Source organism: Siphateles boraxobius, unplaced genomic scaffold (genome assembly GCF_051911475.1).
Source record: "Siphateles boraxobius isolate OS27281-9 unplaced genomic scaffold, OSU_SipBor_1 39, whole genome shotgun sequence".
In the NCBI taxonomy this organism is placed as follows: Eukaryota; Metazoa; Chordata; class Actinopteri; order Cypriniformes; family Leuciscidae; genus Siphateles; species Siphateles boraxobius.
This window is the reverse complement of record NW_027509019.1, coordinates 1613075-1626687: the sequence shown is the minus strand read 5'-3', so window position 1 is coordinate 1626687 and position 13613 is coordinate 1613075. Positions and strand designations below refer to the sequence as shown.

General features: G+C 39.5%; 14 non-coding genes across 14 annotated transcripts; all 14 read right to left on the bottom strand.

Moving 5' to 3' along the window:
* Window positions 1-1089: 1089 nt before the first annotated feature.
* Window positions 1090-1183, bottom strand: trnai-uau (transfer RNA isoleucine (anticodon UAU)). The gene is made up of 2 exons: window positions 1146-1183; window positions 1090-1125 (listed from the first exon to the last, which is right to left on the bottom strand). It is a non-coding gene; the product is annotated as a tRNA-Ile (tRNA).
* A 491-nt stretch (window positions 1184-1674) lies between these two features.
* trnai-uau (transfer RNA isoleucine (anticodon UAU)) lies at window positions 1675-1768 on the bottom strand. Its single transcript has 2 exons — window positions 1731-1768; window positions 1675-1710 (listed from the first exon to the last, which is right to left on the bottom strand). It is a non-coding gene; the product is annotated as a tRNA-Ile (tRNA).
* Window positions 1769-2033: 265 nt separating this feature from the next.
* On the bottom strand, window positions 2034-2127 carry trnai-uau (transfer RNA isoleucine (anticodon UAU)). The gene is made up of 2 exons: window positions 2090-2127; window positions 2034-2069 (listed from the first exon to the last, which is right to left on the bottom strand). It is a non-coding gene; the product is annotated as a tRNA-Ile (tRNA).
* Window positions 2128-3299: 1172 nt separating this feature from the next.
* On the bottom strand, window positions 3300-3393 carry trnai-uau (transfer RNA isoleucine (anticodon UAU)). Its single transcript has 2 exons — window positions 3356-3393; window positions 3300-3335 (listed from the first exon to the last, which is right to left on the bottom strand). It is a non-coding gene; the product is annotated as a tRNA-Ile (tRNA).
* Window positions 3394-3884: 491 nt separating this feature from the next.
* trnai-uau (transfer RNA isoleucine (anticodon UAU)) lies at window positions 3885-3978 on the bottom strand. The gene is made up of 2 exons: window positions 3941-3978; window positions 3885-3920 (listed from the first exon to the last, which is right to left on the bottom strand). It is a non-coding gene; the product is annotated as a tRNA-Ile (tRNA).
* A 265-nt stretch (window positions 3979-4243) lies between these two features.
* On the bottom strand, window positions 4244-4337 carry trnai-uau (transfer RNA isoleucine (anticodon UAU)). Its single transcript has 2 exons — window positions 4300-4337; window positions 4244-4279 (listed from the first exon to the last, which is right to left on the bottom strand). It is a non-coding gene; the product is annotated as a tRNA-Ile (tRNA).
* Window positions 4338-4602: 265 nt separating this feature from the next.
* Window positions 4603-4696, bottom strand: trnai-uau (transfer RNA isoleucine (anticodon UAU)). Its single transcript has 2 exons — window positions 4659-4696; window positions 4603-4638 (listed from the first exon to the last, which is right to left on the bottom strand). It is a non-coding gene; the product is annotated as a tRNA-Ile (tRNA).
* Window positions 4697-5868: 1172 nt separating this feature from the next.
* Window positions 5869-5962, bottom strand: trnai-uau (transfer RNA isoleucine (anticodon UAU)). Its single transcript has 2 exons — window positions 5925-5962; window positions 5869-5904 (listed from the first exon to the last, which is right to left on the bottom strand). It is a non-coding gene; the product is annotated as a tRNA-Ile (tRNA).
* Window positions 5963-7124: 1162 nt separating this feature from the next.
* Window positions 7125-7218, bottom strand: trnai-uau (transfer RNA isoleucine (anticodon UAU)). Its single transcript has 2 exons — window positions 7181-7218; window positions 7125-7160 (listed from the first exon to the last, which is right to left on the bottom strand). It is a non-coding gene; the product is annotated as a tRNA-Ile (tRNA).
* A 1172-nt stretch (window positions 7219-8390) lies between these two features.
* On the bottom strand, window positions 8391-8484 carry trnai-uau (transfer RNA isoleucine (anticodon UAU)). Its single transcript has 2 exons — window positions 8447-8484; window positions 8391-8426 (listed from the first exon to the last, which is right to left on the bottom strand). It is a non-coding gene; the product is annotated as a tRNA-Ile (tRNA).
* Window positions 8485-9621: 1137 nt separating this feature from the next.
* trnai-uau (transfer RNA isoleucine (anticodon UAU)) lies at window positions 9622-9715 on the bottom strand. The gene is made up of 2 exons: window positions 9678-9715; window positions 9622-9657 (listed from the first exon to the last, which is right to left on the bottom strand). It is a non-coding gene; the product is annotated as a tRNA-Ile (tRNA).
* A 1058-nt stretch (window positions 9716-10773) lies between these two features.
* On the bottom strand, window positions 10774-10867 carry trnai-uau (transfer RNA isoleucine (anticodon UAU)). The gene is made up of 2 exons: window positions 10830-10867; window positions 10774-10809 (listed from the first exon to the last, which is right to left on the bottom strand). It is a non-coding gene; the product is annotated as a tRNA-Ile (tRNA).
* Window positions 10868-11645: 778 nt separating this feature from the next.
* Window positions 11646-11739, bottom strand: trnai-uau (transfer RNA isoleucine (anticodon UAU)). The gene is made up of 2 exons: window positions 11702-11739; window positions 11646-11681 (listed from the first exon to the last, which is right to left on the bottom strand). It is a non-coding gene; the product is annotated as a tRNA-Ile (tRNA).
* A 1137-nt stretch (window positions 11740-12876) lies between these two features.
* On the bottom strand, window positions 12877-12970 carry trnai-uau (transfer RNA isoleucine (anticodon UAU)). Its single transcript has 2 exons — window positions 12933-12970; window positions 12877-12912 (listed from the first exon to the last, which is right to left on the bottom strand). It is a non-coding gene; the product is annotated as a tRNA-Ile (tRNA).
* Window positions 12971-13613: the final 643 nt, after the last annotated feature.

Here is a 13613-nt window from a genome sequence, read left to right as displayed (position 1 = left end):
TCTTTCCAAATAGTCCTTTAATACTTTACTAGTTTAAGACATACATAGAACATTAAATGTGTTTCTTGGATTATTTCATGATCATTCTTCTAATGGATGACGACAATGTGATGTTAAGACGATCTTTTAAGTTAGACATTGAAATCTTTATCTTCCATAGCGTCTCTTGCTTTCTAAAACCATGCTACAGGTGAGGCTCGAACTCACAACCTCAGTTTTTGTGTACTGCAGTTTTTGTGTACAGCACAATTGCTCAGCTGTGTACTGCTTTATAAGTACCGCGCGCTAACCGATTTCGCCACTGCAGCTTCTAAACAGGAACATATACCAAATTTCATGTGGGGATTATAGCCACTGGAGCTATTATCATGAGGGTGATTCAGTTTTAAAACAATCTTTCCAAATAGTCCTTTAATACTTTAAGACATGCATAGAACATTAAATGTGTTTCTTGGATTATTTCATGATCATTCTTCTAATGGATGACGACAATGTGATGTTCAGACGATCTTTTAAGTTAAACATTGAAACCTTTATCTTCCATAGCATCTCTCGAACACACAACCTCGGCATGGCTCAGCTGAGTACTGCCTTATAAGTACCGCGCATTAACCGATTGCGCCACCGGAGCTTCTCAACAAGAACATATACCATTCATGAGGGGATTATAGCACCTGGAGCTATTATCATGAGGGTGATTCAGTTTTAAAACAATCTTTCCAAATAGTCCTTTAATACTTTAAGTCATATATAGAACATTAAACATGTTTCTTGGATTATTTCGTAATCATTCTTCTAATGCAGGGATCACCAACCCTCCTCCTGGAGAGCTACTGTCCTGCAGACTTCAGTTCCAACCCTGTTCCAACACACATGCATGTAATTATCAAGTAACCCCGAACAGCTCGATTAGCTGGTCCAGGTGTGTTTGATTGGGGTTGGAGCTAAAATCTGCAGGACAGTAGCTCTCCAGGAGCAGGGTTGGTGATCCATGTTCTAATGGATGATGACAATGTGATGTTCAGACGATCTTTTAACTTAGACATTGAAACCATTATCTTCCATAGCATCTCTTGCTTTCTAAAACCATGCTCCAGGTGAGGCTCGAACTCACAACCTCGGCATTGCTCAGCTGTGTACTGCTTTATAAGTACCGCGCGCTAACCGATTGCGCCACTGGAGCTTCAAAAAGACATATACATATAAGACATATACATATAAGACATATAAGACATGTGGGGATTATAGCCACTGGAGCTATTATCATGAGGGTGATTCCGTTTTAAAACAATCTTTCCAAATAGTCCTTTAATACTTTATTACTTTAAGTCATACATAGAACATTAAACATGTTTCTTGGATTATTCCGTGATCATTCTTCTAATGCAGGGATCACCAACCCTCCTCCTGGAGAGCTACTGTCCTGCAGACTTCAGTTCCAACCCTGTTCCAACACACATGAATGTAATTATCAAGTAACCCCGAACAGCTCGATTAGCTGGTCCAGGTGTGTTTGATTGGGGTTGGAGCTAAAATCTGCAGGACAGTAGCTCTCCAGGAGCAGGGTTGGTGATCCATGTTCTAATGGATGATGACAATGTGATGTTCAGACGATCTTTTAAGTTAGACATTGAAACCATTATCTTCCATAGCATCTCTTGCTTTCTAAAACCATGCTCCAGGTGAGGCTCGAACTCACAACCTCGGCATTGCTCAGCTGTGTACTGCCTTATAAGTACCGCGCGCTAACCGATTGCGCCACTGGAGCTTCAAAAAGACATATACCAAATTTCATGTGGGGATTATAGCCATTGGAGCTATTATCATGAGGGTGATTCAGTTTTAAAACAATCTTTCCAAATAGTCCTTTAATACTTTACTAGTTTAAGACATACATAGAACATTAAATGTGTTTCTTGGATTATTTCATGATCATTCTTCTAATGGATGACGACAATGTGATGTTAAGACGATCTTTTAAGTTAGACATTGAAATCTTTATCTTCCATAGCGTCTCTTGCTTTCTAAAACCATGCTCCAGGTGAGGCTCGAACTCACAACCTCGGCATTGCTCAGCTGTGTACTGCCTTATAAGTACCGCGCGCTAACCGATTGCGCCACTGGAGCTTCAAAAAGACATATACCAAATTTCATGTGGGGATTATAGCCATTGGAGCTATTATCATGAGGGTGATTCAGTTTTAAAACAATCTTTCCAAATAGTCCTTTAATACTTTACTAGTTTAAGACATACATAGAACATTAAATGTGTTTCTTGGATTATTTCATGATCATTCTTCTAATGGATGACGACAATGTGATGTTAAGACGATCTTTTAAGTTAGACATTGAAATCTTTATCTTCCATAGCGTCTCTTGCTTTCTAAAACCATGCTACAGGTGAGGCTCGAACTCACAACCTCAGTTTTTGTGTACTGCAGTTTTTGTGTACAGCACAATTGCTCAGCTGTGTACTGCTTTATAAGTACCGCGCGCTAACCGATTTCGCCACTGCAGCTTCTAAACAGGAACATATACCAAATTTCATGTGGGGATTATAGCCACTGGAGCTATTATCATGAGGGTGATTCAGTTTTAAAACAATCTTTCCAAATAGTCCTTTAATACTTTAAGACATGCATAGAACATTAAATGTGTTTCTTGGATTATTTCATGATCATTCTTCTAATGGATGACGACAATGTGATGTTCAGACGATCTTTTAAGTTAAACATTGAAACCTTTATCTTCCATAGCATCTCTCGAACACACAACCTCGGCATGGCTCAGCTGAGTACTGCCTTATAAGTACCGCGCATTAACCGATTGCGCCACCGGAGCTTCTCAACAAGAACATATACCATTCATGAGGGGATTATAGCACCTGGAGCTATTATCATGAGGGTGATTCAGTTTTAAAACAATCTTTCCAAATAGTCCTTTAATACTTTAAGTCATATATAGAACATTAAACATGTTTCTTGGATTATTTCGTAATCATTCTTCTAATGCAGGGATCACCAACCCTCCTCCTGGAGAGCTACTGTCCTGCAGACTTCAGTTCCAACCCTGTTCCAACACACATGCATGTAATTATCAAGTAACCCCGAACAGCTCGATTAGCTGGTCCAGGTGTGTTTGATTGGGGTTGGAGCTAAAATCTGCAGGACAGTAGCTCTCCAGGAGCAGGGTTGGTGATCCATGTTCTAATGGATGATGACAATGTGATGTTCAGACGATCTTTTAACTTAGACATTGAAACCATTATCTTCCATAGCATCTCTTGCTTTCTAAAACCATGCTCCAGGTGAGGCTCGAACTCACAACCTCGGCATTGCTCAGCTGTGTACTGCTTTATAAGTACCGCGCGCTAACCGATTGCGCCACTGGAGCTTCAAAAAGACATATACATATAAGACATATACATATAAGACATATAAGACATGTGGGGATTATAGCCACTGGAGCTATTATCATGAGGGTGATTCCGTTTTAAAACAATCTTTCCAAATAGTCCTTTAATACTTTATTACTTTAAGTCATACATAGAACATTAAACATGTTTCTTGGATTATTCCGTGATCATTCTTCTAATGCAGGGATCACCAACCCTCCTCCTGGAGAGCTACTGTCCTGCAGACTTCAGTTCCAACCCTGTTCCAACACACATGAATGTAATTATCAAGTAACCCCGAACAGCTCGATTAGCTGGTCCAGGTGTGTTTGATTGGGGTTGGAGCTAAAATCTGCAGGACAGTAGCTCTCCAGGAGCAGGGTTGGTGATCCATGTTCTAATGGATGATGACAATGTGATGTTCAGACGATCTTTTAAGTTAGACATTGAAACCATTATCTTCCATAGCATCTCTTGCTTTCTAAAACCATGCTCCAGGTGAGGCTCGAACTCACAACCTCGGCATTGCTCAGCTGTGTACTGCCTTATAAGTACCGCGCGCTAACCGATTGCGCCACTGGAGCTTCAAAAAGACATATACCAAATTTCATGTGGGGATTATAGCCATTGGAGCTATTATCATGAGGGTGATTCAGTTTTAAAACAATCTTTCCAAATAGTCCTTTAATACTTTACTAGTTTAAGACATACATAGAACATTAAATGTGTTTCTTGGATTATTTCATGATCATTCTTCTAATGGATGACGACAATGTGATGTTAAGACGATCTTTTAAGTTAGACATTGAAATCTTTATCTTCCATAGCGTCTCTTGCTTTCTAAAACCATGCTCCAGGTGAGGCTCGAACTCACAACCTCGGCATTGCTCAGCTGTGTACTGCCTTATAAGTACCGCGCGCTAACCGATTGCGCCACTGGAGCTTCAAAAAGACATATACCAAATTTCATGTGGGGATTATAGCCATTGGAGCTATTATCATGAGGGTGATTCAGTTTTAAAACAATCTTTCCAAATAGTCCTTTAATACTTTACTAGTTTAAGACATACATAGAACATTAAATGTGTTTCTTGGATTATTTCATGATCATTCTTCTAATGGATGACGACAATGTGATGTTAAGACGATCTTTTAAGTTAGACATTGAAATCTTTATCTTCCATAGCGTCTCTTGCTTTCTAAAACCATGCTCCAGGTGAGGCTCGAACTCACAACCTCGGCATTGCTCAGCTGTGTACTGCCTTATAAGTACCGCGCGCTAACCGATTGCGCCGCTGGAGCTTCAAAAAGACATATACCAAATTTCATGTGGGGATTATAGCCATTGGAGCTATTATCATGAGGGTGATTCAGTTTTAAAACAATCTTTCCAAATAGTCCTTTAATACTTTACTAGTTTAAGACATACATAGAACATTAAATGTGTTTCTTGGATTATTTCATGATCATTCTTCTAATGGATGACGACAATGTGATGTTAAGACGATCTTTTAAGTTAGACATTGAAATCTTTATCTTCCATAGCGTCTCTTGCTTTCTAAAACCATGCTACAGGTGAGGCTCGAACTCACAACCTCAGTTTTTGTGTACTGCAGTTTTTGTGTACAGCACAATTGCTCAGCTGTGTACTGCTTTATAAGTACCGCGCGCTAACCGATTTCGCCACTGCAGCTTCTAAACAGGAACATATACCAAATTTCATGTGGGGATTATAGCCACTGGAGCTATTATCATGAGGGTGATTCAGTTTTAAAACAATCTTTCCAAATAGTCCTTTAATACTTTAAGACATGCATAGAACATTAAATGTGTTTCTTGGATTATTTCATGATCATTCTTCTAATGGATGACGACAATGTGATGTTCAGACGATCTTTTAAGTTAAACATTGAAACCTTTATCTTCCATAGCATCTCTCGAACACACAACCTCGGCATGGCTCAGCTGAATACTGCCTTATAAGTACCGCGCATTAACCGATTGCGCCACCGGAGCGTCTAAACAAGAACATATACCATTCATGAGGGGATTATAGCACCTGGAGCTATTATCATGAGGGTGATTCAGTTTTAAAACAATCTTTCCAAATAGTCCTTTAATACTTTAAGTCATATATAGAACATTAAACATGTTTCTTGGATTATTTCGTAATCATTCTTCTAATGCAGGGATCACCAACCCTCCTCCTGGAGAGCTACTGTCCTGCAGACTTCAGTTCCAACCCTGTTCCAACACACATGCATGTAATTATCAAGTAACCCCGAACAGCTCGATTAGCTGGTCCAGGTGTGTTTGATTGGGGTTGGAGCTAAAATCTGCAGGACAGTAGCTCTCCAGGAGCAGGGTTGGTGATCCATGTTCTAATGGATGATGACAATGTGATGTTCAGACGATCTTTTAAGTTAGACATTGAAACCATTATCTTCCATAGCATCTCTTGCTTTCTAAAACCATGCTCCAGGTGAGGCTCGAACTCACAACCTCGGCATTGCTCAGCTGTGTACTGCCTTATAAGTACCGCGCGCTAACCGATTGCGCCACTGGAGCTTCAAAAAGACATATACATATAAGACATATACATATAAGACATATAAGACATGTGGGGATTATAGCCACTGGAGCTATTATCATGAGGGTTATTCAGTTTTAAAACAATCTTTCCAAATAGTCCTTTAATACTTTACTAGTTTAAGACATACATAGAACATTAAATGTGTTTCTTGGATTATTTCATGATCATTCTTCTAATGGATGACGACAATGTGATGTTAAGACAATCTTTTAAGTTAGACATTGAAATCTTTATCTTCCATAGCGTCTCTTGCTTTCTAAAACCATGCTCCAGGTGAGGCTTGAACTCACAACCTCAGCATTGCTCAGCTGCATACCGCGCGCTAACCGATTGCACTACTGGAACTTCTAAAGATGAAAATAAACCACATTTCATGAGGGCATTATAGCCACTGGAGCTATTATGATGAGGGTGATTCAGTTTTAAAACAATCTTTCAAGATAGTCCTTTAATACTTTAAGATATATGTAGAACAATACTTTTTTTTGTTGCATTATTTCGTGATCATTCTTCTAATGGATGACGGCAATGTGATGTTCAGACGATCTTTTAAGTTAAACTTTGAAACCTTTATCTTCCATAGCATCTCTCAAACTCACAACCTCGGCATATCTCAGCTGCGTACTGCCTTATAAGTACCGCGCATTAATCGATTGCACCACCGGAGCTTCTAAACAAGAACATATACCAAATTTCATGAGGGGATTATAGCACCTGGAGCTATTATCATGAGGGTGATTCCGTTTTAAAACAATCTTTCCAAATAGTCCTTTAATACTTTACTACTTTAAGTCATACATAGAACATTAAACATGTTTCTTGGATTATTCCGTGATCATTCTTCTAATGCAGGGATCACCAACCCTCCTCCTGGAGAGCTACTGTCCTGCAGACTTCAGTTCCAACCCTGTTCCAACACACATGCATGTAATTATCAAGTAACCCCGAACAGCTCGATTAGCTGGTCCAGGTGTGTTTGATTGGGGTTGGAGCTAAAATCTGCAGGACAGTAGCTCTCCAGGAGCAGGGTTGGTGATCCATGTTCTAATGGATGATGACAATGTGATGTTCAGACGATCTTTTAAGTTAGACATTGAAACTATTATCTTCCATAGCATCTCTTGCTTTCTAAAACCATGCTCCAGGTGAGGCTTGAACTCACAACCTCGGCATTGCTCAGCTGTGTACTGCCTTATAAGTACCGCGCGCTAACCGATTGCACCACTGGAGCTTCAAAAAGACATATACCAAATTTCATGTGGGGATTATAGCCACTGGAGCTATTATCATGAGGGTGATTCAGTTTTAAAACAATCTTTCCAAATAGTCCTTTAATACTTTACTAGTTTAAGACATACATAGAACATTAAATGTGTTTCTTGGATTATTTCATGATCATTCTTCTAATGGATGACGACAATGTGATGTTAAGACGATCTTTTAAGTTAGACATTGAAATCTTTATCTTCCATAGCGTCTCTTGCTTTCTAAAACCATGCTACAGGTGAGGCTCGAACTCACAACCTCAGTTTTTGTGTACTGCAGTTTTTGTGTACAGCACAATTGCTCAGCTGTGTACTGCTTTATAAGTACCGCGCGCTAACCGATTTCGCCACTGCAGCTTCTGAACAGGAACATATACCAAATTTCATGTGAGGATTATAGCCACTGGAGCTATTATCATGAGGGTGATTCAGTTTTAAAACAATCTTTCCAAATAGTCCTTTAATACTTTAAGACATGCATAGAACATTAAATGTGTTTCTTGGATTATTTCATGATCATTCTTCTAATGGATGACGACAATGTGATGTTCAGACGATCTTTTAAGTTAAACATTGAAACCTTTATCTTCCATAGCATCTCTCGAACACACAACCTCGGCATTGCTCAGCTGAGTACTGCCTTATAAGTACCGCGCATTAACCGATTGCGCCACCGGAGCTTCTAAACAGGAACATATACCATTCATGAGGGGATTATAGCACCTGGAGCTATTATCATGAGGGTGATTCAGTTTTAAAACAATCTTTCCAAATAGTCCTTTAATACTTTAAGTCATACATAGAACATCAAACATGTTACTTGGATTATTTCGTGATCATTCTTCTAATGCAGGGATCCCCAACCCTCCTCCTGGAGAGCTACTGTCCTGCAGACTTCAGTTCCAACCCTGTTCCAACACACATGCATGTAATTATCAAGTAACCCCGAACAGCTCGATTAGCTGGTCCAGGTGTGTTTGATTGGGGTTGGAGCTAAAATCTGCAGGACAGTAGCTCTCCAGGAGCAGGGTTGGTGATCCATGTTCTAATGGATGATGACAATGTGATGTTCAGACGATCTTTTAAGTTAGACATTGAAATCATTATCTTCCATAGCATCTCTTGCTTTCTAAAACCATGCTCCAGGTGAGGCTCGAACTCACAACCTCGGCATTGCTCAGCTGTGTACTGCCTTATAAGTACCGCGCGCTAACCGATTGCGCCACTGGAGCTTCAAAAAGACATATACCAAATTTCATGTGGGGATTATAGCCACTGGAGCTATTATCATGAGGGTTATTCAGTTTTAAAACAATATTTCCAAATAGTCCTTTAATACTTTACTAGTTTAAGACATACATAGAACATTAAATGTGTTTCTTGGATTATTTCATGATCATTCTTCTAATGGATGACGACAATGTGATGTTAAGACAATCTTTTAAGTTAGACATTGAAATCTTTATCTTCCATAGCGTCTCTTGCTTTCTAAAACCATGCTCCAGGTGAGGCTTGAACTCACAACCTCAGCATTGCTCAGCTGCATACCGCGCGCTAACCGATTGCACTACTGGAACTTCTAAAGATAAAAATAAACCACATTTCATGAGGGCATTATAGCCACTGGAGCTATTATGATGAGGGTGATTCAGTTTTAAAACAATCTTTCAAGATAGTCCTTTAATACTTTAAGATATATGTAGAACAATACTTTTTTTTGTTGCATTATTTCGTGATCATTCTTCTAATGGATGACGGCAATGTGATGTTCAGACGATCTTTTAAGTTAAACTTTGAAACCTTTATCTTCCATAGCATCTCTCAAACTCACAACCTCGGCATATCTCAGCTGCGTACTGCCTTATAAGTACCGCGCATTAATCGATTGCACCACCGGAGCTTCTAAACAAGAACATATACCAAATTTCATGAGGGGATTATAGCACCTGGAGCTATTATCATGAGGGTGATTCCGTTTTAAAACAATCTTTCCAAATAGTCCTTTAATACTTTACTACTTTAAGTCATACATAGAACATTAAACATGTTTCTTGGATTATTCCGTGATCATTTTTCTAATGCAGGGATCACCAACCCTCCTCCTGGAGAGCTACTGTCCTGCAGACTTCAGTTCCAACCCTGTTCCAACACACATGCATGTAATTATCAAGTAACCCCGAACAGCTCGATTAGCTGGTCCAGGTGTGTTTGATTGGGGTTGGAGCTAAAATCTGCAGGACAGTAGCTCTCCAGGAGCAGGGTTGGTGATTCATGTTCTAATGGATGATGACAATGTGATGTTCAGACGATCTTTTAAGTTAGACATTGAAACCATTATCTTCCATAGCATCTCTTGCTTTCTAAAACCATGCTCCAGGTGAGGCTTGAACTCACAACCTCGGCATTGCTCAGCTGTGTACTGCCTTATAAGTACCGCGCGCTAACCGATTGCGCCACTGGAGCTTCAAAAAGACATATACCAAATTTCATGTGGGGATTATAGCCACTGGAGCTATTATCATGAGGGTGATTCAGTTTTAAAACAATCTTTCCAAATAGTCCTTTAATACTTTACTAGTTTAAGACATACATAGAACATTAAATGTGTTTCTTGGATTATTTCATGATCATTCTTCTAATGGATGACGACAATGTGATGTTAAGACGATCTTTTAAGTTAGACATTATACTGACTTATACTGCCTTATAAGTACCGCGCGCTAACCGATTTCGCCACTGGAGCTTCAAAAAGACATATACCAAATTTCATGTGGGGATTATAGCCACTGGAGCTATTATCATGAGGGTGATTCAGTTTTAAAACAATCTTTCCAAATAGTCCTTTAATACTTTAAGACATGCATAGAACATTAAATGTGTTTCTTGGATTATTTCATGATCATTCTTCTAATGGATGACGACAATGTGATGTTCAGACGATCTTTTAAGTTAAACATTGAAACCTTTATCTTCCATAGCATCTCTCGAACACACAACCTTGGCATGGCTCAGCTGAGTACTGCCTTATAAGTACCGCGCATTAACCGATTGCGCCACCGGAGCTTCTAAACAGGAACATATACCATTCATGAGGGGATTATAGCACCTGGAGCTATTATCATGAGGGTGATTCAGTTTTAAAACAATCTTTCCAAATAGTCCTTTAATACTTTAAGTCATACATAGAACATTAAACATGTTACTTGGATTATTTCGTGATCGTTCTTCTAATGCAGGGATCCCCAACCCTCCTCCTGGAGAGCTACTGTCCTGCAGACTTCAGTTCCAACCCTGTTCCAACACACATGCATGTAATTATCAAGTAACCCCGAACAGCTCGATTAGCTGGTCCAGGTGTGTTTGATTGGGGTTGGAGCTAAAATCTGCAGGACAGTAGCTCTCCAGGAGCAGGGTTGGTGATCCATGTTCTAATGGATGATGACAATGTGATGTTCAGACGATCTTTTAAGTTAGACATTGAAACCATTATCTTCCATAGCATCTCTTGCTTTCTAAAACCATGCTCCAGGTGAGGCTCGAACTCACAACCTCGGCATTGCTCAGCTGTGTACTGCCTTATAAGTACCGCGCGCTAACCGATTGCGCCACTGGAGCTTCAAAAAGACATATACCAAATTTCATGTGGGGATTATAGCCACTGGAGCTATTATCATGAGGGTGATTCAGTTTTAAAACAATCTTTCCAAATAGTCCTTTAATACTTTAAGACATGCATAGAACATTAAATGTGTTTCTTGGATTATTTCATGATCATTCTTCTAATGGATGACGACAATGTGATGTTCAGACGATCTTTTAAGTTAAACATTGAAACCTTTATCTTCCATAGCATCTCTCGAACACACAACCTCGGCATTGCTCAGCTGAGTACTGCCTTATAAGTACCGCGCATTAACCGATTGCGCCACCGGAGCTTCTAAACAGGAACATATACCATTCATGAGGGGATTATAGCACCTGGAGCTATTATCATGAGGGTGATTCAGTTTTAAAACAATCTTTCCAAATAGTCCTTTAATACTTTAAGTCATACATAGAACATCAAACATGTTACTTGGATTATTTCGTGATCATTCTTCTAATGCAGGGATCCCCAACCCTCCTCCTGGAGAGCTACTGTCCTGCAGACTTCAGTTCCAACCCTGTTCCAACACACATGCATGTAATTATCAAGTAACCCCGAACAGCTCGATTAGCTGGTCCAGGTGTGTTTGATTGGGGTTGGAGCTAAAATCTGCAGGACAGTAGCTCTCCAGGAGCAGGGTTGGTGATCCATGTTCTAATGGATGATGACAATGTGATGTTCAGACGATCTTTTAAGTTAGACATTGAAATCATTATCTTCCATAGCATCTCTTGCTTTCTAAAACCATGCTCCAGGTGAGGCTCGAACTCACAACCTCGGCATTGCTCAGCTGTGTACTGCCTTATAAGTACCGCGCGCTAACCGATTGCGCCACTGGAGCTTCAAAATGACATATACCAAATTTCATGTGGGGATTATAGCCACTGGAGCTATTATCATGAGGGTTATTCAGTTTTAAAACAATCTTTCCAAATAGTCCTTTAATACTTTACTAGTTTAAGACATACATAGAACATTAAATGTGTTTCTTGGATTATTTCATGATCATTCTTCTAATGGATGACGACAATGTGATGTTAAGACAATCTTTTAAGTTAGACATTGAAATCTTTATCTTCCATAGCGTCTCTTGCTTTCTAAAACCATGCTCCAGGTGAGGCTTGAACTCACAACCTCAGCATTGCTCAGCTGCATACCGCGCGCTAACCGATTGCACTACTGGAACTTCTAAAGATAAAAATAAACCACATTTCATGAGGGCATTATAGCCACTGGAGCTATTATGATGAGGGTGATTCAGTTTTAAAACAATCTTTCAAGATAGTCCTTTAATACTTTAAGATATATGTAGAACAATACTTTTTTTTGTTGCATTATTTCGTGATCATTCTTCTAATGGATGACGGCAATGTGATGTTCAGACGATCTTTTAAGTTAAACTTTGAAACCTTTATCTTCCATAGCATCTCTCAAACTCACAACCTCGGCATATCTCAGCTGCGTACTGCCTTATAAGTACCGCGCATTAATCGATTGCACCACCGGAGCTTCTAAACAAGAACATATACCAAATTTCATGAGGGGATTATAGCACCTGGAGCTATTATCATGAGGGTGATTCCGTTTTAAAACAATCTTTCCAAATAGTCCTTTAATACTTTACTACTTTAAGTCATACATAGAACATTAAACATGTTTCTTGGATTATTCCGTGATCATTCTTCTAATGCAGGGATCACCAACCCTCCTCCTGGAGAGCTACTGTCCTGCAGACTTCAGTTCCAACCCTGTTCCAACACACATGCATGTAATTATCAAGTAACCCCGAACAGCTCGATTAGCTGGTCCAGGTGTGTTTGATTGGGGTTGGAGCTAAAATCTGCAGGACAGTAGCTCTCCAGGAGCAGGGTTGGTGATCCATGTTCTAATGGATGATGACAATGTGATGTTCAGACGATCTTTTAAGTTAGACATTGAAACCATTATCTTCCATAGCATCTCTTGCTTTCTAAAACCATGCTCCAGGTGAGGCTTGAACTCACAACCTCGGCATTGCTCAGCTGTGTACTGCCTTATAAGTACCGCGCGCTAACCGATTGCGCCACTGGAGCTTCAAAAAGACATATACCAAATTTCATGTGGGGATTATAGCCACTGGAGCTATTATCATGAGGGTGATTCAGTTTTAAAACAATCTTTCCAAATAGTCCTTTAATACTTTACTAGTTTAAGACATACATAGAACATTAAATGTGTTTCTTGGATTATTTCATGATCATTCTTCTAATGGATGACGACAATGTGATGTTAAGACGATCTTTTAAGTTAGACATTATACTGACTTATACTGCCTTATAAGTACCGCGCGCTAACCGATTTCGCCACTGGAGCTTCAAAAAGACATATACCAAATTTCATGTGGGGATTATAGCCACTGGAGCTATTATCATGAGGGTGATTCAGTTTTAAAACAATCTTTCCAAATAGTCCTTTAATACTTTAAGACATGCATAGAACATTAAATGTGTTTCTTGGATTATTTCATGATCATTCTTCTAATGGATGACGACAATGTGATGTTCAGACGATCTTTTAAGTTAAACATTGAAACCTTTATCTTCCATAGCATCTCTCGAACACACAACCTTGGCATGGCTCAGCTGAGTACTGCCTTATAAGTACCGCGCATTAACCGATTGCGCCACCGGAGCTTCTAAACAGGAACATATACCATTCATGAGGGGATTATAGCAC